This window comes from Cyanistes caeruleus, chromosome Z, assembly GCF_971803275.1.
Source record: "Cyanistes caeruleus chromosome Z, bCyaCae1.hap1.1, whole genome shotgun sequence".
NCBI classification, from domain to species: Eukaryota; Metazoa; Chordata; class Aves; order Passeriformes; family Paridae; genus Cyanistes; species Cyanistes caeruleus.
This window is the reverse complement of record NC_141732.1, coordinates 3,667,077-3,694,131: the sequence shown is the minus strand read 5'-3', so window position 1 is coordinate 3,694,131 and position 27,055 is coordinate 3,667,077. Positions and strand designations below refer to the sequence as shown.

General features: G+C 39.3%; 1 long non-coding RNA gene across 1 annotated transcript in view; it reads left to right on the top strand.

Moving 5' to 3' along the window:
• LOC147647992 (uncharacterized) overlaps positions 1-27,055 on the top strand; it is a 54,282-nt gene continuing 27,227 nt past the window's right edge. Inside the window, exons 1-2 of the long non-coding RNA XR_015280579.1 lie at positions 1-95; positions 765-848. This is a non-coding gene — a long non-coding RNA (uncharacterized LOC147647992). The remainder of the gene's footprint in view (positions 96-764; positions 849-27,055) is intronic.

Sequence of the window (27,055 nt, the reverse complement as noted above, 5' to 3'; positions counted from 1 at the left end):
ATCCCTGTCCTGGGGCACCGGGCCCAGCAGGGCCGGCCCGGCCAGGGAGGGATTGTCCCGCTCTGCTCTGGGCTGGGGCGGCCTCACCTGGAATGGTGAGTGCAGTTCTGGGCCTGACAGAATAAAAATGACATGAAACCGTCAGAGATGTGCAAAGGAGGGCCATGGGGATGGAGAAGGGCCTGGAGGGGCCGTGTGAGGAGCAGCTGAGGGCACTTGGTCTATTGAGATGGAGGAGAGTGAGGGGAGACCTCACTGCAGTTCTGCAGCTTCCTGCTGAGGGGAAGAGGAGGGACAGGCACTGATCTCTGCTCTGTGACCAGGGACAGGGCCCAGGGAATGGCCTGAAGCTGTGTCAGAGAGGTTTAGGTTGGATATCAGAAAAAGGTTCTTCCCACACAGGGTGTTTGGGTACTGGAAAAAGCTCCCAAGGGAAGTGGTCCCTGCACCAGGCTGACAGAGCTCAAGAAGAATTTGGACAAGGCTGTTGGGTACATGGTGTGATTCTTGGCAATGCAGGGTCAGGAGCTGAATTCAAGGATCCTTGTGGGTCTCCTCCAAGGTGGCATATTCTGTGATTCTGTGACAGGAGACCACAGCAGCTAGGAGGACAAAGCAGGCACATCACTCCTGCCACTGACCTGACTGGTGGGAGGAGAACTGTGGCATGGAAAATAGCTTTGGTGCATTTATTTCAGCGCTTTCTCTGAACATTTATTTCCTGTAATCTGAGTTCATGCTGGGCTTTCTATTGTCTTTTTAAGCTTTATTGTGGATGAGATAAAACAAAATTCCTGGAGGGGAACCTTGGCCTCATGGACAAAGGCAGCAGGCATCTGCTGCCATAGGTGAGTACATTGTCCAGGGTGGTAGCATTGTATATGTGCTGTTACTGGGAGATTCCTCTTCATTATCTCCTTGGTTTTCAGCCTCTCCTTACACATTGTAAAATAAATCATGGCACATCTGGACTGCAAGTATGGGTTATTTAATGCTCCCATTTAGACAGAATTTCTTTGCCAGCTTTTGACATTTACAAGACTAACTAAACTTCAACCTTTCCTGAGCAGAAAATTCCATATTCAAGCCCAAATGATTACATCAGAAGTGCAGCGATTTCAGTAAACCAAAGAAATCTGGCTTTATTTACCATTCAGCTAAAGATTTTGATAACGAATTAGACAAAAAAAATCAAAAAACTTCACACAAAAACCGAAACAAAAAACCAAACCAAGCAAAAAAAAAAAATTAAAAATTAATAAAAAAAAAAAAAAAGGGAAACGAACCCCCCAAAAAGCCTCCATGTAAACTGATGCAGTTGCTTACTAGTGTAACTATGACCTGAATTACTCTTGGCAGTGGGCTAAACATGGAAGGGATGTAGGAAAAAGTCTTTGGCTCATGCAGACTGGGTTGATCATTCTTCCTGGTAGTCCTACTCATGTAATGATGATAAAGGTGGCTTCATTCATCATTAATCAATGAACTAAAATACAACCATGTCCATTATACTTCAAAAACATGCATTTCTACTAAAGAATAAAAAGCTGACCACTTAGGTTATGGAAAAGTTGCATTACAGCGTGCAAAGCAAATTTGTGTGTGCTGGCAGCAGGCTGCTTGACTTGAAGCCATACATTGTACTGGGTGCAAAATTTAAGGAGCAGTACATGATTGCCACAGGTCTCTCCCTGACTGGGTTGAGAGTACTGGATCTCCCTGGGGAGGTCCTCTTCTAAAAGATGCTTTTAGGAAAAGCGTTAATTCTCTGTCACGAGAAAAAAAATGCAACAGAAAGACAGGGAAGCATAGCCAGAATGAAAGAAAAGAGAAATTATCAATTTCACACATACTAACAGAAGTATGCAACAGTACCAGACCCAACATGCACACATACACAAAAAACAAGACTGTGGAATAACAGAGCAACTTCAACACAAAGAAACCACATAAAACAACGTGGTTACACTGAGACATCCCCTCCATCACTGCAAACAATTTACTTTTCATTACCAGAGACTTGCCAGTGCCTAAGCACCATTTTAAGCTCTACCTGCTCTTATAAAATGGAAGCTCAACATCACTAGAGGTGCTGGTGATTTATGATTATTTTGTAAAAAAACTGGAGGGTGCTGAAGTGACAGAGGTCCTGCACTGTCTTACACAGAACAGGCTGTTTTAGGAAAAATAAAGGTGCTTCTTATTTCTTTGGGTGTATCCTTTCAGTGGAGGAGAGATTGTTTCCTGTTCTTTTTGTTACAGAAGAGTTTAAGCTAACCAAGCACTTTTTAGAGCATATACTGTCTTTAAAAACACAAGCCTGTGAGGTTGTTAGATGTTTTTCAAACCACAGATGGTTATTGGAGTTGGGTGCTGTGAGGGTTTTCTCTGTGGTAGCAGTTTCTGGAACACCCTGTCTGCAGTGGTGATGCTTGAGAATGCACAAGGTGCACAACACTGTCTGTGCTCTGGTATCTGTTATGTGGTTTACTGAGAAAGGTTGTTAAGCCTCTTACATTAAAGTTTTATCTTAAGGAATAGTTAGTTCCTGGTTGGAGTTCTCCACAAATGCCACCCAATAACTTCATGACATCAGTAAGGGTGTTTTCTTCCCTGCAAACCTTTTATCTGAAGTGGCACATCTTGGAATTACGGACTCATGTAATTGTCAAGATTGGAAAAGACCATTAACACAGCGCTACCATTTTCACCACTAAACTGTATCCCCAAGAGACCCATCCATGTGTTTTCAACGCTTCCAGGAATGGTGATTCCACCACTTCGCCAGGCAGCCTGTTCCAGTGCCTGACAACCCTTTGGGTGAAGAAATTTTTCCTCATACCCAATCTAAACCTCCCCTGGCCCAGCCTGAGGCCGTTCCCTCTCCTCCTGTCCCTGTTCCTGGCAGCAGAGCCCGACCCCCCCGGCTGTCCCCTCCTGGTAGGGACTTGTGCAGAGCCAGAAGGGCCCCCTGAGCCTCCTTTTCTCCAGGCTGAGCCCCTTTCCCAGCTCCCTCAGCCCCTGCTGGGGCTCCAGCCCCTTCCCAGCTCCGTTCCCTTCTCTGGGCACGCTGCAGCCCCTCAATTCCCTGTGCTGAGGGGCCCAGAGCTGGACACGGCACTCGAGCTGTGGCCTCAGCAGTGGCAGCACAGGGACGGGCACTGCCCTGCTCCTGCTGCCGCCCCACGGCTGCCACAGCCCAGGGGCCATCGGCCTCTTGGCCACCTGGCCACCCCTGGGCTGGTGTCCAGCTGCTGTCACCAGCACCCCCAGGGCCTTTCCCAGCTTGCCAGCCCCTCTGCCCCAGCCTGGAGCTGCAGGGCGTTGTTGTGAGCCAAGGGCAGGACCCAGCACCTGCTCTGGCTGTGCCTCACCCCAGTGGCCTCATCCCATGGATCCAGCCTGTCCAGACGCCTCTGCAGAGCCCTCCTGCCCTCTGGCACAGCCACACTCCCACCCAGCCTGGAGCTGCCATGAACTGACTGAGGGGGCCCTCCATCCCCTCATCCTGGTCCTCAATGAAGAAATTAAGCAGGACTGGCCCCAGTACCAACCCCTGAGGAGACCCAGGAGTGCCCAGTCCCAGCTGGATGTCTCTCCACTCCCCTCCACTCTCCAGCCTGGCCATCCAGACAGTTCTTCACCCAGAGAACATTTGACCAGTCCAGGTCATGAGCATCCAATTTCTCCATAAGAATCCTGTGGGAAAGGGTGTCAAAGAATTTTATAAAGGCTCCAGAGGCTTTCCCTCATCCCCTAGGTGTATCACTTTGTCATAAGAGGAGATCAGGATAGTCGGGCAGGACCCACCTCACCTAAATCCAAACTGTCTGGGCCTCATCCTCTGGTTGCCCTGCACATGAGAGCACTCAAGCTGATTTTAGCAGCTGCTAGTCAGAAAAGTGTTAAAAGACATGCCCAGCTGACACAAAGGGTTTTTAATAATAATAATAATAAAAAAAAAAATGTTCAAATAAAGGGTAAGATACATCATTATCCAGCTGGGAGGAAAGGAGTGAAGGGAGATGTGTGTGTGGTAGGGAAACATTGACTGACTAACCCCACGTTCCCTAGAGCTAGGAGAGTTTCTATGTGGTGGCGAGGGTTCATTAGGAAACCTGAGGGAAGGGTGTAAGACGGAAATATTCTCTAGTAAACTTAGAGGATATGAGAGCTCACCACCACTGCAATGGGTTCTGGCTGACCAAAGTCTCTGACTCACAGCCTTGTTGTTTTTTAGCTGGGACAGTGTCAGATGTCTCTGATTCTTAGCAGAACATCTTTAGTCCTGGAAAAACAAAGGGAAGCATGGGTGACTTAGCCAGATATCTGCATGTATACTGAAATTTCTGGTGCTCTGGTTCTTTTTTCATGGGACTGCCCACTCAAAGTAAGCAGTTGAGGAGAAAAAAAGGTGTTTTGGGATGCTCACTGCTTCTAAGAGGGAATCTTCCTAAGAAGTGCAGAAGTGGTTTATAGTTCCTTGGGTTTTTGTTTTTCTTTCATAACATCAGCAGAAGAGGCTGATTTGAAAAATTACAGTCCCAAATTTGCTGCAGCTTAAGGGTGATGAAGGTCACAGGAAACGGTGCCTTGTGATAGAGACTGGTCAAGATCCAGCTCTTGGAAGGAAAAGGCTGTGGGGTCTTGAGATCTGGTGGGGTTTGCATGATGTTAGGACACTGAGTGTATGAAGGAAGACACCAAACTGAATATAGAGATCCTGTGGGATGTGTTCCACTAAACAGAACCAGGCTTTGCCCAGCTGGAAATGAAAAGTTCTGCCCTATATCTCACAAACTCTTACAAAAGGTCTGCTGTGCTCTACCTACAGCTAGAGCTGACAGAGCTGATCTGCTGACTGCCTCACTGGGACCTGTGTTTGGCTGCTCTTTTGCCTAATCATTTCAGGTTTGTTTGCCTCCTACTTCTGTGTGCTTCACACTTAATTTACAAGTGGCTAAAAGCCAGTTCCTGTGAGAACTTAGTCCCTTTGCAGACGTTCTCAATTATTTATGCCTTTCTTCAACAGTGAGTCTATTGTTCTTCTGCCCTGTCTGCAATGAACCCTTGTCTCCTCTGTGTGAGGAGTATTCTCTGTTATACAAGGATGCTCCTTTAATTTTTTTTTATTTTTTTTTTGCAACAGCTGGTCTCAAATTACCAAAAAGTTAGACGATTTTTGTAGGTGATGATTTAAAGAGATCTTATTTGGAGCACATAACTATGATGCAGTGAGCAGAGTAATAATCTTTACAGGAAAGAACATACGTGGGGGAAAGGAGTGACTGATGCCCCACTAAGCTGAAACATTTGCTAACCAGATTATTTATAGAAAATTAATATAGTGGTGTGAATTTCAGTTGTTTTAGGGATAGAAATGATGCTTCTATTTTCTTCTGATTTTGCCTGTATGCAGTATCTGTTTTCACTTATCATCATAATATTCTTCACAAGTCGCTAGATCTCTGCCTTTCCTAACTGCTTTAATTAATATTTTTTTCCTTCTGTTGTCTTGAAAATGTTTTGTTCAGCACCAGGCCATTCTGCCCATGCCTACTAGTGGGCAAGTTTGTTATTGATCACACATGGTGCTTCTGCTGTGACTTTTTCTCAGAATTGTCTGCTGAGATTTTGCTTGATCCTGTTCATCATTGATTTCTACTCTGTGCTCCAGTTAAATGTAGATCATTCCTCTTAGCTGTTGTATTACAACTTCTCCCATTTCATTCTTCTCTTTAAATAGTTCTTTTAATAGCACCCATCTTATTAAATCTGTTCTCATTGCTTGTCTTCAGATAACTTCAGCTGCTTTTTAGCTTTTATTACAATTTCTATTAAATGTCTTCTTTGTGATTAAAACATTTATGTAATTTTCTACTCTGTTCACATTGAGTCCTTATCTAACCAAACCATCCTTCCTTCTCCTGTCTTTCAGACTGAAAATTGAGGGAGAAAAAACTTATTAGGACATCAGTTTTTTTCTCAAAGGATTAAAAAAAAAAAAAAAAGGAAAAATTACATGCATGTTCTATTGGACAATGTTGAAAGTCATTCTAAGAGCTCTTTATGCAAGGAATAGTGATACAGCTGTCAGAAGGTACAACAGGATGGTAAATTAGCACAAACAGTATTTTAGGTCAAAGGTTATCTTTCCCTCTACAGTCTTAATTTTATTTAGTGAACTACTAGTAGTTTTCTAACAATTTCTAGCTGGGAACCTCCTATTTGATGAACTCTGCGTTTTGTTGAGGGGAATATGCTCTATATGGATCTCTGTGTAGGTATGTCTTGTGTCTTTAAATCTCTAAAAATAATTGTGAAACCATCCTTTTTCTGCAGCTGTTATTAAGTGAGTCTTACATAGGTAAAGCAGAAGGGGAAAATTATTATTTTGTCCACAGTCATCAAAACCAGGCAGAATTCTTGGCACATATGCATACACATATGCTTAATAATAGGATTGGGGGGCTGGAGAGTGGTTCTTGCAGCTTTTAAAACCAATAAAGTTGTCCAAGAAACAAACTTGGTTCAATCTTAATGTGGCTAAGGTTGAAATTCTCTATCATAGCATTCCCAGTTTTCTTATTTTGCCATGCAGAGGAATGAAACTGGTGAATTTGAGTGAGAGTATATGTGTGTTAAGTAATCCTTGGCCTTTCTCTGTGCCAAAGCACAAAATTAAAATGGAGAGTCAAAGCATCTTGGGATAAGGAACCAATCATAAATCATTTTAGGGTGCTTCTCTAAGAGTTTTTTCTTCTTCTTCTTCTTCTTCTTGCTTCTCTAAGACTAATTATTTCTCAAGATTGGGATAACACTTAAAAATCTACGCTCTGTTTGCAAACAACAGGTGACAATTTTCAATTACAGTGTTTCTACATATACAAGCTGGTGTAACAGAATACATAACTTTCTAAACCTTTCAATTTATTTTTTTTTTGTTTTCTAAAAGCAGCCGTGCTTGACTGCTATATAATTCCTTCTGGGCCCTCTGCCTGCTGAAATTAGCAACAATTTTTGGTGATTTATTTTAACCTTCATGGAGAGTAGTTCTCTCACTGCCCAACTATGGGTCTGTAATGTGCTGGTGTGTTGCAAAAGTGTGTTTACAGGTTTCATAAATACACTTGTTGGTGAAATGGAAGGGCAATGACTGCCTAGAGCTGTGTCTGAATAGAGCTCTGTTCACAGGAAAAACCTTGACCACTGTTGAAATTACCGTGTCAAAAATGTTTTCAAAGGTTGAGAAGGCACTAATATCAATGCTGTAAAAACACTGATATTAATGTATGGTATTTTCTTGCCCACAGCAAATAAATTGTGAACTTTCTGTGGTAGGCTGATTCTGTTTTGCAGCTGTAAACTGCTGTTTTTTAGCTACTGAAAACCTTATGGTGGAAAGTTCATGACATGATGACATAGAAAAAGATGAAGGAGCTGAGTGTTGCTTTGTCCTAAGTAAGTGAATCAGAAAGTTTCTTCTTCTGCATCACTGCATTTTAGTAGTTTTATTGCTTTATTTCTTTCTAGTCATTTAGGAGACTTGGCTATGAAAGCAAGGAATTAAAAAGCCGTGATTCTTTTTCTCTATAATCTGGGTAAAAGATTGGTGCTTTAATTCAGCCTGTAGATTTGCTTCAACTGCAGTAAAAAGAAGCCTGCATGCAAGGAACCTTAAGATCCCTGTGTTTTAGGAGATCAGGAAGGCAAGATGACCAAAAGAGCTTCTGATTCAGACACTAGCTCATCAGAAATGATATAAATTGCCTAGGTTTCATGCATCTTCTTTTATATAAATCTCTGTTTTGAAAATGATATTCAGCCTCATAGCCTTGAAGCTGAGGGGGGAAACCATTAATTAGCAAGAGCAATGCAATAGAGTTTAACAATATAGTAGTTGATGAGGTATTAATTCATTGAAATCCAAACAAAACCCCTGTAAAGTCAACCAAAAAGGGGTGGAAAGGGGTGGGAAAGGGTGGGAAACAAAGCAATGATTTAGTCTTATAATTTGCTATGAAGACATGGAAAAATACTGTGCCCAGCACACGCACTCAGCAGAAATCTCTCTTTAGACAGAGACACAGGGGAAAAAAATGTTGTCTGTTGAGCTAATACATTGCTTAATCAAGATTTCATAAGCAAAATTCCTCCTTGCCACTTGGAGAGTGATTAAATTTTGGCTGAACACATTTGACTATTGTAGAAAAAACCTAAGCTAAGAAACTAAGCTTCTGCAGCAATTATATGACCTGTCTACCCAATTATTAAGATATTTTAAAATTTCCATGGATATCAAAATGGGGCAAAGAATCTTATAGATAAATTTCCATAGAGGCAGAAAGAGAGGGTGCTAATTATGGTGTCCCATTTACCATCACATCAATTTGAGTTATTTTCTATGTAGCCATTAGCAAGGCTTAATCACAGGTGTGTCTAGCAGAGAGAGATGTAGATCATTTAGACCAGCATTTCCTCACTGGCTTTTCATCTGGGAAGGGAATTCTCTGAAGGGAAAAAAGGATCAAAAAATGCTTGTGGGCAATAGAGAGTTACGGGTTGGAATTCCTGAGGTGCAAGTCAAAAGGAGAAGCAATGATGGCTCACTTCATTTTACTGTCTCAAAGACACATCTATTATAGTCACTCTTCTGCGTGTAAAAACAAATTATAGATGCCTTTTCAGGTTTTAAACTGCTAAAAGAACTTTAAACTTGACTTTGGAGTCACTTTTGGCCTGTTTGATCTCATTAAATTACAAACCACATGTGCTCTCCCATGGAGCTGGAGCCTCCAAATTGCTCAGTGAACACGGGCAGCGCTGGAAAGATCAATCTTATAAAATAGTGAGTTTCACTCGTGACAGAAATCCTAGCAATTGTCCTTTATTTTCTAGGTTCACACAGGAAACTTGCACTCTCTCTCTCTGAATCATGTGGGAGGGGGGCACTTTGAAAGCACTTGGTTTCTCATTGCTAACATCATAAGCAGCAACTGAGTTAGAATGTTCTTTATTCCTTGTTCATTTATCACCTGTAATAACATGATGTGAGTTTAAGTAAATGCCTGGATGGATTAATTAATTAGAGAAATAGAATTCATCAGGAAAACCAACTAAGGGTGTACAGCCCTGAGCAACACATGACAGGCAAAATTTGGCAGACACAAAATGGATGAATACAGCCATAATGTTTGAGAATAAAAGAGTCTGAGATGTAATTATTTCTTTAATGTTCTGGACTTAAAACTGTAGAGATTCTGAATGTATTCCTTAGCAGGTTAGCTGTTTTTCCACTGTTTAAGAGTATAGCTTTCAGAGAAGTCAGTGAAACTCTTTAGTTACTTCAGCCATATCTGTACTCTTCAAGCATTTTTTTGATTTTCCTGTGTCATTTTTGATTTAGGAGGTAGAGATAAATTTTGCATGTATCTTTATTCATGTTGTCAAGTACAATTTAGATGTGTAAACAAAATATGAAAGTTTCCATTCTCTCTCAGCCATCTATGAAAAACTCTGTGTTTAGCCAGAGCAAGCTAAATAATCCAGATCTTACAGTTCTGCTGTATTTTTGTAGCAGTGTCCATTGTACCAATTCAAGCACTTTGAAATACACATTTTTAATCTAATATGTTTGTAGGTAAATATCTTTGTAATGTAATAGGGCTGATAGAAATTTCAGAGATGCTAAAGAGACTTGATGGATGATGCTTCTAGGCTCTAAATGCCATTTAGAATGCCAGTCTTGAGCTTACAGCTGACCTGCTTGTCTCCTGTGAGCCACAGATGGTGCCAGCATGTCACAGATAACCATCTTGTGTCAGAGCTGGGATCATTTATTTGTTCTTGTCAGGTGGTTTTCATCCCCATGTCCCTGACAAGTGAAAGGGCTTATCAGTGTGCTGTTCTGATAGCATCCTCCTGATAGGAACTGATCAAAATGCTGTGAAAAGTGGATGCTGCTTTGGGCATTTGGGGTCTATTTTGGAGCAGCATGATGATCAGCCTGGTGGCAGAGCACTAAAATGTTTGTGAGAGGACATTCCTGAAGCAAAATTTCACTTCCTTTCTGTGGACATAGAGCTATAACTGTACCAAAAGACTCTTTGGTACGACAGTAAAGATACACCAGAATCCCCAGACAAACTTGGAACGAGCATAAAAGGTGCCAGAGGAAAGCAGGGGTAATAAATATTGACATCTCACATCTGCAGCTCATTGTGTCCCATGAAAACAAGACTAATCTCTTCACTAGAGAAGCCACAAAAACTGGATTCCAGCACATCAAATTGGTGGGAGATTTCATCACTGCATTCAGTGGAAAAAACAAGTAAAATTGGTGAGGGCTTGCAGTCTGTTGGAGTCCCTCTGTTTCTGTCCAAATGTGTTTGGTGGAGCTCAGGTGATACAGGCAGGCATGAGGAATATTTGAGGGGCATGTGGGCTTGCAGCCTCAAGTGGAAAAGTTAAGACTTGATGGTCTTTGCCAGGATTTTGATAAGTGACTCACCCCAGGAGAGCCCGAGGGCACAGTAAAGTTCGCTGTTGCAAGTTTATAGTTACATCTTGTTGAACATCAAGAATTTTAGACACTGATTTTGTCCTATCTATGGATTTTCAGTGATGCTATTGAAAACATTATAAATTAATAAACTCACTTGAATTCTCTGTGGGTTTTGAATCTATTTTGTGCTGGATTCATAGAATCATTTTAGAGAACAGAGGCTCTATGCCCTCATACGTTGTTTGTTTTGCCCTCATATGTTGTTTGATTTCAAGGCTATGAATTTGTCAGCCTATTTGTTTATTGAGTGTCAAAAAGTGGCTAGTCAAATAGTTTTTTAATATGCTGTCACTTCAGATTCCTGACAGAAATTATGAGACTGTGGGAGGAAAGTCTATTACCTCACAATTCACCTTCGTTTGGCAATGTCAGTGTTGATCCACCACAGAATACTTATTTTGAAACCCTGAGGTTTTTGAAAAGCATAATCAATTTTAAAATGCTGTGTACTCAGCAGCATTGTGATATCTTACTTGATTTTTCAACAAACTGCACTTCTACTTATGACTTATGAAATATGAAAATCAGTTTGATTTTCTGGGAATTAGGAAGACTGGTACACCCTTATCTAGAATTTTAAACCCAGTCAATTCAGAATTATAGATACCAATATGGCTTTTCCAGTGCAAAATTTGAGTTTGGAGCCTGTGATCAAATCCAACTGTACAGAGAGACATTTCTTTCCAAATTTGGTTTCCATATAGATGCTGTTCTGCTGAAAGGGGGCTGTGAATCTCCAGGTTCTCAGCAAACTCTGGCACTATGCCCTGGTCCTCCACTGCCACACTAATTATGAGTTACTCCTTTTAGCATCCATTTGTGTCACATTTAACATAGGTGTGGCATCTAGGTTAGCAGAGCTGCCTTACCCTAGCAGTTTACCCCTTTCCCAAGTGCCTGTGGCACTAATATATTTTTTTCCTCAAAACCAGCTAATTCTCTTAATTTTTTTGGTTAGGGTAAATTGCTTGCTTAAATTTTGTCTCAAAAATGGGGGACTAAGCAACCTAATGGTAAGGTAAGATTTTGGACTATGGCTTTGTCAGCCTGCAGACACACAATTTTTAAAAATATGTTCAGGAAACAGAGGTTTAAATTACTTATGAATGTTAAGAAATATTTTTTCAAAGCAGGAAACACTAAGAAATAAACACCACCCCACTCTCCAGTCCTATACTAAGTTAACATAGATGCATAGTATTGTTTTGGAGGAGGGTTGAGATGAAAAATTTTATGTTTGGGTAAACATATATTTCCTTTTCATTCTGAGCTGCTTTGGTATTTCTTAGGCTGCAGAACAGTGGCTGAATCAAATGGAAAGACACATGCCTCTGATCAGCCAAAAAGGAGGCTGCACTCATTAAATATTCAGTCCCAAGCAGGCTCTCCCCAAAAGCAAAATAATATAATACTGGAGCTGAATATGTTCACCAGCTTTGCCAGCTATGAGTGAGTGTGGGCTGAATCATGACAGCTCTCCTCATTGTTATGAAAGCTCAAAACATTTCTGAAGAACTGTTTTCCGTCATGAAAATTGATGTTCCCTCAGTGTCTTCTGTTGGCAAACAATCACTTCTGGCATATTTTTCCCATGGGTTAAATTTTAAATAAATCATGACACTTTGTCAGTTGGCATCAGCCTTGCTTTCAGGGGTGCCTGTTTGGAGCTGCATTTCTCTCTCCTCATACCTTTTCTCCCAAGTTTTTACCTGCAGGATGTACTCCACAGAGAGACAATGCCTTTTGTTTCTGCTCAGCTTTCTGATTCATTTCCACCACATGGAGCAGAACTTGGTTTTTATTACCTGGCAAGAGCAAAAATGCCTTTTCAACTGGCCTAGCTGTTGTGATCTTGTCCTTAGCAATGCATGGGAGATGGAGAGGAGCTGAGACATCTGTGAGGTTGAAAGCCACAGCCCGAAGCGATTCCCTCCTGTTTGTGAACAGATGGGAGGTGTTTTCTCTGCAGGCTCACAGAGCAAAGATTCACACAAATTGCCCAATATTAGAGAGCTTCTTTTAAAAATCATAGGTTTTTTTATGATTCTCATAAAATCATTACTCTTTCAAAACCACATCTTCTTTTAAAATCATAATGACAACATAATTGTCCACAATCCCATTGTGGACAATTTGCAGTGAGTGTAGAAATGACACTATTTTGTGAGAAATAAAGCAGACTGTTCACCTTCAGGAGCCACTTTGATTTGGAGAACAAGAACTGGACATGGAAATAATATTTTAAATTTTTTTGTGGGGGAAATACTGAGGCTACCAGAGCGATGAAAGACAGTTTTCTTGCTAAGTGTTTAATTATTCAGAAGCAGAGCCTTGTTTTGGCTGTGTAACAGTTGCTGTCTCTTCTTAGGGGCTGTCAAGAGATAACCAACTGCCACAAGACTCTAAAATGATGCTGGAAGAAAAGCTGGGCTGTTAACCAGACAGGTCTGGCAGTAGCTGCATGTGACAACCATGGGAGGTGCAGGTCCAGTGTGGACAGGCACCCACATCAAAAGGAAAGGATTTGCAAAAAGGTTATTAAAAAAGGGTTATAAAATGGTTAAAGGGTGCAGTAATGGTGCATCTACTCCAGTCACTTGGAGAATGTGGCACTCCTAGCAGGCGTTGTGCATGAAAGATGTTGATGACCATATTAGATCTGCTTATTTTATATAAATACAAATATACATATATATAGTCACATAAATATAAATATAAATATAAATATAAATATAAATAGTAATAGTAATAGTAATAGTAATAGTAATAGTAATAGTAATAGTAATAGTAATAGTAATAGTAATTTTTATGTGTAGTTATATATTTAAACATATTTTTATATATAGGTCTATCTATATATAGTTATAATACAGAAGGGCATCATTTTAATGTGCTACAGAAGACCCAAGAGAGAAAGGATTATCCTAGACACCTCTGATGTGCACATAATGCTCTGTGCATAAAATCAGTCTGGGCTAAACAGCTGGGCTTTAATTCCATTGGGTATTGCCATGCCATGAAGATCTGAGCACTGACAAAATGATTTTTCAAAGCATCCAACTGTTTCACATAATCTAATTTTTTTTTTTAGTAAAATAGATATTTTCAATGATTTTTTCACTTGTGGTTGTGACAATGCTAAAAACCATTGATTTTATGAGGTATCTTGGGTTTTTTGAAACAGGCTGTGAGGTTGTCCAGCTAATTGAGTGTTTTACCCAAACCCATCATATGGGGTGTAATATTTCTCATTTACCTCACTGGCAGAAGGCTTCTATGGCTATAACTGTACTATTCTGGGACACAAAAGTTTTATTTTTAAATGTGTATGAAAAAAAGTGAGACACTCTTTATAATTATCCCTTCAAAACCTGAAATTACATCTGTGTCAGCTTCCATTTTTCCTTTGCAGAAGACACAAAAAGAATCATTAAAACAATTTCCATGAGAAGATTATAATTCCTGGATTTAGTAAGTGAATTTCAGGTGCGAAAGGGAATCACTTTCATGGTGATAGCCAAATGTAGAAATAAAACCAACAAATTGAAGTCCCTGAAATTTGGGTCACCATAAGCAGAATTATACCAGCCTCACAATCCTTAATTTAGTAGATGGCAGAATTTTATTTTAATAATTTTCTTGAGCTGTTTGTACCAGTGTAAAATCAAGAAATGAGAACTCAGTAGGAAAACAACTTTTGGATCAGGACTATTCATTTACATTACTGGTTTTATGAAAAATGGGAAAGTAACCATTTAATACACAATTTTATTCCTATTTTCTCATTTTTTTGTTACTAATGTCCCCACAACTGGCTTTTTTTTGGGGGGGGGGGGATTAGTTATAAATTAATTGCACAATAATTACATGGCATGTTTTGTTTAGAAACATATTTGAAGAGATAAATTCTTGATGTCTCTGAGGAATAATTGCAGTTCACATGAATTTGTTCATTCAGAGATGAGAAAACGACATGGTGAGGAAGTTTAAAATGTCTTTATGGATTTCAATTTTTGAGGAGAAATTAAATTGATAAATTTAAATTAAGTTTTCTCAGCCACCTTATTCATGCTTACACTGGGCACCACCAAGTTCAATATATATCTGAGTTCCTGTATTACTGTCTTAAGGGACAGTGTGGTTTTGGATTAATAAAAGGTGTTTGGGTACAAAACCAATGGAATGTGGCTGTGTGTTTGTGCATAAATATATATGTATCCTCACACATAAGTTACACTTTGAAATATGTAGCTCAGATTTAGGCATAAATCTTTCCCTCTCTGAATGCAGTGGAGATTTTTGTGTTGATTTCAAGAGAAGCAGAACTGAGTCCATCTAAACTAATATATGTCTACAATAGAATATGTGGGAGTCTGTAGGGGTTTAGCAAGACAAAAAGGTTGACCAGTTTGTAATGGTAAACAAGTATGATTTTAATTATCTGTTTGTTGAGGCTGTGGGTGGATATTTTGGTCTTGCATTCCGCCTTTTCTCTTCAGGCATTAGCCACATTTCAAAGAGGCTATTGTTTAAGTTTATTCGTGATGCAGTTGCTGACAAAAGGAAGGCTGTATTTCACTATTTCTGTGCTTATTTACACTCTGTGTAAGCATATTTTCGTCCTAGCTGTGGCATGCCAGGTCAGTTAAATCGGAATTTCAGGGTCTGCCTGGAGGTGGAAAGCATAATGACCAATCATCATCCCATGTGCCTTCCACTTGCTCTGGCAGCTCAATTGCACACTTGGTGCTGTGCTGTCACTGGCAGCTGCAAAGACAAAAACCTTCCCCTCTCCCAGGCAACTCTGCCCACCCCCAAAGTTGTTTAATTGTTCACTGAAATTAAAACCTTTATCTGGCACTCCCACTAAGGTCCAGATTTTATTCCATCTCCTTATACACCCTAATGTGGTGACCAAATGCCAGATACCTGTCTCTTTGGAAAAATCTCTTATTCCAGAATGTAAACAGAAGGGTAAATCTGCACAAAAACTTAGTTGCCCATTTGTGACTGGCTATTTTAGGAGTTTTGGTTGGTGGGTTTTTATAGATATCCATATTTCAGGGAAAATGCCAGGTGGTTTTCTTTAAGCTTGGTCTGAGCTGCAGAGCAAGATTCTCTAAGGTTCTGTAGCTCAGTCCCAAGTTTACTTTAAGTGCAATTCAGGCAGTCCAACTGAGCACAATTTAAGCACATCTCTGTAGATCCTTGCAGCTTTTTAATGCATAGTATTTAGCATAATGGCACACTGTATAATTTCACCTCTTTAACCCGAGGGCTTCTTGAAGGGAAGAGAATTACTTTCACTGCAACATCTGCCAAGTCTATTTGGGGAAAAGAACAGAGATCTGTGTGACGGCTCTAAATAGACCTTGGTGTTTACAAGCAAAGAGAATCCTGCTCCTGTCTGTCCACCACCTCTGTGTGGAGAGAAACCCAGCTAAAGGAGCACGACACACCTTCTAGCTCCATACCACTTCTGCAGCATTTAAGGTAGCTTACAAGTAATTTCCTTAGTACCTGCTTTTGTAGGAGGTTTTCAACAATACATGGAGTACATTTGTGAGAGAGAAAAACACTTACCGTGCCCTGGTAATTAAATTAAACAAGAATTAAATGTCTGCACGGTGTTGACAAGATGCAAGTGCTACTCTTGTTTTTGAAATGGAAAGCTGAAGCTAAATATGTTTACTTAAATATTTGTCTTCCTGCAAGATATGTATCAACCCAGTACAGGGAATTTATGTTTTTATTAGCACTAAGGACATTTTGTTTATTGTGGAAGAGATTATGAGGACTAAGTTTTTCATTGGGCACAAGTTTTTTCTTGTTTATTATCATCTTCCATTTTCATTCTGAAGTTATGACTTGATTTGAAATTTTGCATATTCTCCATGTATAAAAGCAAATAGAACGATAACTTTGAAATAGTCCACACTGGACAAAAGTACACAATATCATAATGATGTGGGTTTTAAGAAACAAAATCAAACAAATAAAAATTTAGGGGGAAGGGAGGTGTATTCTACATTGATCACATGCAAAAAGTTAAACTTTTAGCTTAAAATTATAAACTTATGTTGAGTACCTGAAAAGAAGCTGTGACTCATGCATTCATGTGGAAGTGGAACACAAGGGAAAAACAGTTTCTAGTGTGGAATATTCACAAACTACCTGGTCATCAATTAATTGTGTGATTCAACCCAAAAATGAGCTTGTCTCCTTCTAGCATTCCTTTGATCAGGCTGTAAATATAGAAAATGGCCTGAAATCAAGCAAGTTCCCATATCATATCCAGTGCCCTTGACTCAGACCAACAAAAAATATTCCTAAACTTCCAGGTACTTATTCTGAATGTTCAGAGGAGTGTGGTGGCTTGAAAGGTACTTTTTGATTAGCAAAAATGTTCCATTAATTTAAATTTTTATGACAATTAAGAATAGTTTAGGTATAATCCTGCCTAGGGGCTGGGATGAAATAAAAAAAAAAACATCTCTCAAGCCCCTGTTTTTTACCTGAGATTTTCTTATTAAAGTGTCTAGGATTTCCTGGAATCCAGTATGCATATTAAGATGAGAACAACCCAAAGCCTAAATGCTCATTTTACAGCAGACTTTGGGGTGTTATCCAGTCAGGTCTTGGAGGAAAATGGCAGGATGTGCTAGAGCAGCTCAAGTACACACTGTGCAGATTCAGGGTTAATAGAGAAAAAACACTGATATATTTTAACATAATAAGAAATAAAAATTTGTTTAGGCTTTCCTGTGAGAGCCTAAGGAAAACTGGACAACGCTGTTTTTCCAGCTAAGGCATCATTCTTCCAGTAATTCTGTTGGGGGGAAATGAGTGCAAGGGGTGATATATCAGAGGAAAAATTCTGAGAAGGATTGTGAAGTGTTCAACAAATTTGTTAGCGTCTTGTTTAAATTAACCACGCTGTAGAGTCACTACTAAAATAATACAAACAAAACCAAAAAGCTGCATCCTAGGACCCCGCTGAGTTTCTGAGGGCAGTGTTGTGGTTTTGCTCCCTTCTGAACTGATGCAGCATTGATTTTTCTGCCACCGAATAAAACAAACCAAAAAGAAAGAACCCCAAGTTAAGTCACGGGCAGTCTGCAGCAGAGCTTTTGCAAGATTACAGTCTTCAAAAACTCTCAGCCAGAGAGTGCTTCATAAGGTTAGAATAAATTGACACCTATTTTGTAACGATTAGATTATGGATTGATAAGATTTGTGCTTGAAAGAGGAAGCCAGTCAGAGCATGCAAGCGGCTGCTGGTGCAGTAAATTTTTAGCAAACAGCCACGAGATGCAGCAGTGTTCTGCTAAAACCTTATGGTCCTTGAACCCCCAGAACACCATGGAAAATGATATTTCACTGGCAGTCATGCCAGTGCCATTCTATTGTCTTCAGATTTTCCCACAGACCATCAGCAGAGCAAACATCCTTAAAAGTTTCAAGATTTTTCTCTTGTTCCCTCCCCCCCTCCACTACCCCACTGGAGCAGTAAAAAGATGTCCAAGGAAGGCCTCTAACCCCAAGGGAGGAAAAATCTTGGGAATAATTCTGAAGTAATTCTCCAAATGCACCACCACTCTGAAAGCTTCTGCTTTTCTGGTTCACTGGGAGCTGAACAGCTGTACTCTGAGGGATAATTAGGCCATGGAAACAAACTGTGGGGGCCTCAATGCTCTCTGACCCTTTGATTCATTTGGGACATCTCAAGTCCTTATCTGAGCCTGAAATTTTAGATCTGAGTGCTTCATTTACTTAGCCCTTTGAGACTGGTTACTGCTTTATGCATAGGTAAGGCAAGTTTAGCTGATGTTCACAAATATGAAATATCACCTCATCATGCCTTCACTCACCACCTTTTAATTTGGCATATGACCTTTCTAATAATTTATAATTAGGAAATAGTATCCTAGATACCTGAAGCGATCAGGCTACTCAACAATGGAAAAAAATTTGCCTGAGACTCTTTCTTTGGATGGCAAATGCTGCTTATCACATGACAACAAGTGTCTATACCTCTCAATCAATCTAAATTGAGTCAAGGTTGATACTAGCTTGGAAAATCATTTTTGAGAAGTGGTGGAGTTATGCTGTGGAAAGATTCATCCTAATCCACTGCTCATAACAATTGGGTTTTTCAGGGCTGAACAGAAGCTGGTTGGATTGCTGCAGATTTTGAAAGTGCATATTACATGAAGGTGAAATATTTTCATCCGTTTCAAAAAGGCCAAGCCTGAATTTTCCTCTTGAATAGTCAATGGGTTATTGCATGTAGGTATGAAGGGTAGTATTACATTTTTATGCTGGAAGCTCATTTGCTAAATCAAGGTTGGCAGTTACTGTACATTGGCAGAGGTAATATTTTATATTTCATAAAGTCACTGAAGTTTCAGAAAACAACATGATTATATTCTGCTAGTCACTACAGATTTTCAGCCAAAACTTGTTAAAATACACCTAATTCGACTGGCACAAGGAACTGACTTCATTTTTGAAACAATGAGCTCGTGGGATTTGAGATTTGCTGCATTTTGGAGTCCTCTGCTCTATTCATTAAGCTAGGAATGGAATTGGTATTCAGCTGCTAAAGGAAAGTCCCCTCACTTAAAGCCATGTGGTACTGGCAGGAATCTTTTGTCCTGAAGAGTCATCCTGCCCTTCTCCAACATGGATAACAAGTCCAGGCCAGTGATCCTGCTGCAGCAGCCAGTCTGAGGGAGACAAAAATAACAGGACATATGTTCAGCGTATGACATTTGAGACTTTGAAAAGTCACTTGTCTTACTTCACACTTCACAGCCTGTAACTTATTTAAGAACTGCCTTCTGGCACCTCTTCTCTGCTTTCTCATCATTTGAAAATGAGCACTCCTTTCCGAGGGCAGTCACTGCTCACATCCTCTGTGTGCCTGGCTGAAACACTGTCCTGCCTGGTAAACAATCTGCAAAAATGAATTGTTCTCATGGGAAAAAGACAAACTGGACAGCTCTGTGACAGACTTCTAGAGGTTATGGGAAATCGAGCTTTTAGTATGTTACTAAATTTTTCAGCTTGTCCCTTTGCTGCTGCAGAGCTGACATAGTTCTGTTGAATCCTGGAGAACAAAACTGACTGACATAGCTGAAATTCCTACCTTTAATTTTCCTTACACTGTAATCCCCTGCTTTAATCAGCTTTAAACCTGTGGTACGTTTTTTAGACCAGTGAAAGAACTTCTGTTTTTCTCTTCACAATGCACACAATCTGTATGTTTGGAAGACCAGCATTTTCCTGTTTCTACTCATCATGACCCCTGTTGCTCCTTGAGTGAAATTTGCTCCTTATAGAGGGAGAAAAGAAATGTGTGAGCATAAAATAACCTGACTTTCATCAAGGCAGCTCTTTGCCTCCTGCACTTAAACAATAAATACATTCAAGTGTCAGGTCCAGCTTGCCTGCCATGGGTGCCTTATATAACCTAGACTGGGTAGCTGTAGAAATTCTGATAGCATTTTATTGTCTGGTGAAGTGGCTGGTTTTCAAGGGCTTTGTTTGTTTTACCAGTAGAGATTCTACGAATCAGTTGTGCAACACCACTTGTACAGCTTTTCTAGCCTTTATTCCATTGAATTTTAAATTTCTCTTCACTCACTCTTTTCATTGTAACACTTGGGTTTGCTGTTTGGACCATAAAATTTACTTTGAAGCCTAAAAAAACCCAAGAAAATTGAGAAATATTAAACTCCTGGGGAAAAATAACCTTCAGATTTTTCAAATAATCTCCCAGAATGTTCAGAGATCAGTGAATGCCCAGTGTATTCATGTACTTCAGGGTGGCAGTTTGAAGCTGGGCAAAAAGTGAACACATATGAAAAAGAATGGAGAGGAATCTAAATCATTTGGCAGGGAGAGTCACTTGTTTAAAACTGGTAACAGAAATACAACAGAGTATTCATTGCCCTACTTTTCTGGAACCTAAAGATACAAGCTCCAATCACTACCCAGGATTAAAGCAGGCTGAGCTTCTTCTCATCAGAGAGGCAGAAACTGGAAAAAAAAAAATTAGAGTATCTGATTGTATGTGTCAATTGCTTTGATTTACCCTCCCTTTTTCCTTTTATTATTCTTTTTTCTCTTATATATATTTCTCTGGAAATTGTGTATTCACTGTGGTCTGTTATCTTCCTTTTTTTATAAGTAACATTTTAAATTTAATCTTATTTCACACTATTCACTTACCTGAGGAACAGTTTTACAGATATGAAGTTCAAATGTATCAGAATTTAATGTACAAAAAGAAGATGACAACAAACAATTTAACACTGCAAGTCAGGCTTTTATGATACAACCCTGGGTATATCAATATAATGCAAACACTTGTTCCATAAATGACATTACAGTCATAGAACAAATAAGCTAAATACTCTTTCCACCATAAATAATGTCTTAGACGAGATCTCATCTTTGCTAAAATTAATTATGAAGCTTTTCTATGACTAATTATAAAAATGTCATTATCTGTATTATTTCAGGCAACAGTGATAAGTGTGCTGTAGGAATGAAAGTCTAGTAATAGTCATATGAATACAATGGAAATCTAGTTAAATCTAGGAAATCTAAGTAAAATAGTTTTGTTTCTATCTTAAAAAGTAATTATGACACCAGTAGAATAAAGTCCTCTTTAGTTTCAGATGTTAACCACTGCAAGGCAATAAATCAAAAAAAAGCCACTTCATTTGTCTAGGGGACCAAGAGATTTCACTCAAAACCTGTGGAAGATAAGTAAACAATTTTACTGAAGTTCATTGGTTTTGGGCAATGGCTGTTGGAAATCAATCTTTTTCACTCAATCTCACTGCTGACTTTTTTCTATATAGTACTTGAGAGCACAGGTTTTTTTTTCCTGGTTGTTCTAAATGCTCTGAAAAAAAATTCCTCAGGAACTCATTCTTGGCACAGTGAGATGGATGCTGTAAAATAAATGGTTTTGTGCTTAATATTATTCAAGGCAATGTGCTTAAAACACGCAGATTTCCAGAATTCAATTACTGCTCTGTCGTGCTCAAGCACATCACATAGTGGCAGAACCTTGAGGCCTCAGAGTCACTGTGGGTGCATTCTCCTGCTTGTTCTAGGTGGTAGTAATGTCATTTCTTATCTAAATCCACCACAGAGCAGCCTGCTCCTAGTCACTGGCTCAGCTTGAATTTTGGTGAATTGAGCTGGTGGGGTTACAGTAGGAGAGTACCAAACCAGGCAAAATGGGAAATTAGTCCATCCTGAAATCAATGGCTTTCAGCTGCTGTATTTTTTCTGTATACAAGAGAGTGCAAACAGATTTTTGACATTTGAAAGACATTTTCTCTGTTGGCATACGCAGAAGAAATGGATTTTAAAGGAGTATCAGTTTTGTCTCTTTGCAGATGGCACAGCTAAGTATTACAGATAAAGTTTGAAACCTCCTTAACTATGTTCTCCCAGTACTCTCCAGATCAGGTCAAAATTCCTCCTTCACAGTTCATACTACTTATCAAAAAATAATCCTGTCATATGATCTCCAAAAGTTACAAAGAGTCATTAGTTTCCACAAAGCAGCGCTAACTTTTCAACTTACTGGGTTCTGTGAGGTGTGTCATATACAACTGACACAGAGCTATGGAAAAAATGTGCAAGTGGAACAATAAGTAAGTATAGACCTTCAATAGCTCAAATTGCGTTGTTCATTTGCACTTGGATTTGCCAGGAACATTTTCTCAGAAGGTAAAGGCTCAATTTTTCAGTCTCAGCCAAGCCCTTAATCATTTACCTATATAATAACAGGGGGGAAAGGGATTTAACAAAGATGTTTGCATCAGCTAAGCATACACAAATTTTGCTTTCCTCCTGCTTTTCCCTTAGATGCTTGAAAGAGGTGGATCTGCTCCAGAAATTCGATCCCTGTGCCCTTTGCTAGACCAAAAGGCAAACACATGACAAAACATGTCCTTGTCCTGTGCTCTTGGAAAAGATTCCAGGTGCACTTTTGTGTAGGCTGACTGTGTCAGCAGTTGCCCACATTTTGGTTGTATCATGAGATGAATGGGAGAAGAGCAGGGCAGGGAAGGAGAGCAGCAGGGATTAGTATGTCAGAAATGCTTCTGTGTCCTGGTTCTGGCTGGCTGTGAGCATCTGAGTGACCTTTAGAAAAGAAAAAGGGCGAGTAAGAAGACAGGGAACAGGTTCTGCCTGTCTGGAGGCAGAACAGTAGCTGGCCACTATCCATCAGTAACTTTCTCTTTTTTTTCCCTTTTTTTAATTATTATTAAGTTTTTTTGGTTTTTTGGGGTTTTTGGGGGTTTTTTTTGTTTTGTTTTTTGTTTGGTTTTTTTTTCATTCTGCTTCTAAACATTTGTCAGTACCATAATATTTAGGATAACGCATCTGGCCCACTATTTCATGCAGTCTAATATATCACTGGTGTTTGTCTAAATTCAGTTTATCTGATAAAAACCATAAAAATTTATGATGTGTCTTTAAAACTGAAGATTAAAAAAGGAGAAAAAAAGAAAGCTGGATGTTTGTGTGATTTTGAACGGAGATAGAGTAAAAATAGGCAAGTTTGAGGTAAAAGCAAAAGGAAAACATTACATAAATACATGTCAGGAAATGTAAATAGCTAGATGAGACACTCCAGACTGCTACAGGGAAGTTGGGAAAGTCAGGGAGAGAGCACAGTAAACTCAAGTACATTGTGTGAAGGCAGGAATGATCTTGGGAATTACAAGCCAATGAGCTTAGCTATCCAGAAATACACTGGGAAGATATGAATCAGTGCACTAGGGTCTAGGGAATAATAAAAACATTTAAAGTGGTCAACATATGTGTATAAAAGTGAAAAATACAGTGCTTTTCTTGGGCAGCATGTCTGCTAAAGGAGACAGGAGAAAAATTGCCTGGATTTCAGTGAGACTTTTTAACACTTCTCTGTGAAATTTTCCTGATAAACTAGGGAGAGAATTCTTCTTGAAACTACAATGAGGGGAAACTGCCTCTGATTGTAAAGTGGCATTTAAGTCAATTTTTGATCATTTTCTGTCAGATTAGGGTGCATCTTAAGTTTAGGGAGGTATTTGAGGACTCTGGGACAGTCTGATCAGTTGGAAGACAAGCTTTTCTTTTCCAGGTGTTATTCACATTGTTGCTAAATGCTGCAGTGACAAAGGAATGCACTTATGATGCATGAGCAGTTATGAGCAAAGTCAGAAATTAAAAACAAATTGCTGTAAAATCAGGTGGATGAAACCACAAAGCATAAATTGTGTGGATATACTTAATAATATTATAATAAGGAAGGCAAATCAAATAACTGTGTGGGAAAAAGGGAGGGGAAGGGGAAGGGGAAGGGGAAGGGGAAGGGGAAGGGGAAGGGGAAGGGGAAGGGGAAGGGGAAGGGAGAAAAGAATGTTGGGTAAAGGCAGAAAACCTTCCCCATGTATTAAGACTGTTGCTACATGGAAGTCATGAAGGGTTATAACACTTCATTCTGTCAATGCCTTGGGTAGGTGCAGTGTCCAGCTTAAAACATTAAATAAAGGGCTTGACATGGAGGAGATTTGGGCTTGGTTGTGCCAGAAGTGATTTGAAACACACATTTTTAAAAGAATTAAGTTTTCCTGGCCCAGACAAGAGAAAGCAGATTAAAAGAATAAGCTTCTCTGTGTCTCTGATGACTAGGGAACTGAGAAGTGCACTGCAGAGACAATAATTAGTTCTCCATTATCCAGGATAGGCAGGGACACAGGTAACTGGCAGAGCAGAAGGATATGGATAATTATGTGGTAGGCACAGAACTCCCACACTCAATTGTGCAAGCCCTGCTTTGACACTTCAATGCAATTCCCAGACCTTATTTTATCACACTTGTAAATTAGAGCAGTGGGAAGCATAGAGGAGAGATTCTCCAATTTTCCAGACTTGTGGCCTTAGGTGTTTCTTAATTAATTAGTACTATAATAATTGTAATTAGTATGATGGGAGATAGTCTTGAATTTCTTATTATCAGAGGATCTTTCTTAAAAATAAGCAGTACCCATGTCAGTATGTTTGTGCCACAATGTTATTCTGCAGAGGGAATAATGGATTCAGCATGATATAAAGCAGTTTATGTCCCTAGTCTCCAAATATAGGAATTTTCTATTTTACTGTATGAAAAGAACAGCTACATGACAGACAGAGTTTATCAACAAAGAAAATCTGGTTAATTGGTAAGAAATTTAGCAGCAGTCCCAAGACAATTTATGTCTAAATCCTAACAGAAACATTCTCAATAGCAAGTTGTTCATTAACAATGAACTTATATTAATGTGGTATGTTCCGTCTCTGTATTGTACAGGGCTTGTTGTATTTTTAGACTGCTTTGTAATATTAGGTTGAATAGCTTCTCAAATTTAAAATATCAGCATCAGGAGATTGAAGCATCTGCTGCCAGCATTTTTATCAGCCCAGCAGTCAATTTGATAGTAAAAGGCCTTAAAATCTTAGAAAATTCAGGGACTTAGAAAGAAAGTTAGGTTTGGAAAGCCCTGGGAAAAGCAGGCCCTGGAAATGTTAGGCCTTGTGCTTGCTAAAGACCAGATCAAGCTGCACTTGTGTAGTCAGTATATGATAAATGATACAATTGTTGGATGTGATTAGATATAATTATTGTTTAGAGAACATGGGGAACCATGCAAGGGGGCTAAGGGGGGATCACGAGAAATTCATGCTTGGGTAAAAACAATGTATACAATAGAACAATGTAAGTTTAATAATTAATATGTAAGTTGCATAACAATAGAGTATAAAATATGTTCAACTCGAAAACCCAAGTGGGGTCAGATTTGGGTATGTGTACCCCTGACACCCAGAGCTCTTTAAATAAAGCACCTTCATATAACCATTCGTGGTTATGTGTGTTCCTGAACGCTAACAAATTTGTCAAACAAACTTGGATTTTTTTTCCCCTTTTTCTCTTCTTGTGGCAGGGAAAACAGCCTCTAACTGCACTGTTGATAATATTTAACAAGGTTGATAATATACCAGTGTGTGGAAGCTTTTTTGGAGGGGAAGAATTGGGTGAGGAAGGAGTGAGAGGGACAAAAATGGAGAACTCCAAAGAAGAAGAAGGAAGAATGATACAAAAGACTTCCAGTGTGTATGTCTAAGGAGTTACAGAGGTTAATGAAGAACATTTAAAAATCCCCACTTTTTGCTTGAAATGAGCTTCTCACTCCCAGTGGAAACCTTCTTTGTCACAGTACAGACAAAGCAGTTCTGCTTCTTAATTTCAGTTTCATTTCTGGATCTTTCTCCTCCTCTCTTCCCACCTCATCATTTTTCCAAATACATTGTGCATTACAAATACATACCTTCTCATTTCTCCACTTTTTAAAAATTTTCTTCATTTTCTCTAGTCCAAATCTCCTTCACCATGCTCTATCAAGCACAAGGAATCTCAGGCCTCACAATTTTAGGCACACATAAAAATTAATATTTACTCTTTCACAACATAGGTGTGCATTTCTCCATACAGAGTAATCAGGTCTGCGCAAAACGTGACTAACAGGACAATGTTGGGACAATCTTAAATGCAACAACACAATTTTAATCACTTGGATACTTTTATTTTGTCCATTATACTGCAAAAGACACTAAATTTAACTCCCACTGAACATGATTTCTTTACAGAAAGAGAGTTACCTGGTGTGTCCAACAAGTGCAACCAAATTCTTTCACCCCAGCTGACTCCCAGATCGCCAGAATTTCTTTGCTGTGAAAGTGAAAGAAACTTCTTGCCTCCTCTTTGTTGATGTCAGTAGCATTCCCATTTCTACTGGACACAGTATCTTTGAACACTAAGACTTAAAATCTGAAATTTTCCTTAAAAAGAGACTACAAGCCTAGATATGCACAAAAGTACAAAACTGAATTGGACTGATTTCTTAGTTTGATTGTCTAGTGTAGTTTTCCACTTAAAAGTTTCCCTTCAAAACTTGGGAGTTAGATGACAAGGTCATGACAGGATTCCTGCAATGTGTGAGGTCAATCAGCACTTCTGTGTGATTTCGGCATGAAATAAAAACTTATTATTCTCACACCCAAACAGAAATGTCAGATTTCATACTGAGAAATAATTTTCTCCAAATTTCTCTACCTGAGGCCACTGAATAATCTTTAATTTTAGCACTCAGCTTTTCCTCTCATTATTACTTCTTCTCATTATTACTTTTTTTTCCTTTTTTTCTTTTTTTTTTCCTGGGTTGGTTTTTTTTTTCTTTTTTTTCTATGCAGACAGGTTTTCAAACCAGAAACTGAAAATGAAGCTCTGGTGGTTAAGAGTTACTTGGCAATTACCCAAAATAAGGTGGCATGTTGTTGCATTTTCTTGCCTGTATTTCAGGCTCTGCTCCACTCGCTGCTCTGTGAAACAGTGTCAAGGAACATGAACTTGGAAAAATCTTAAATAAGGATGGATTT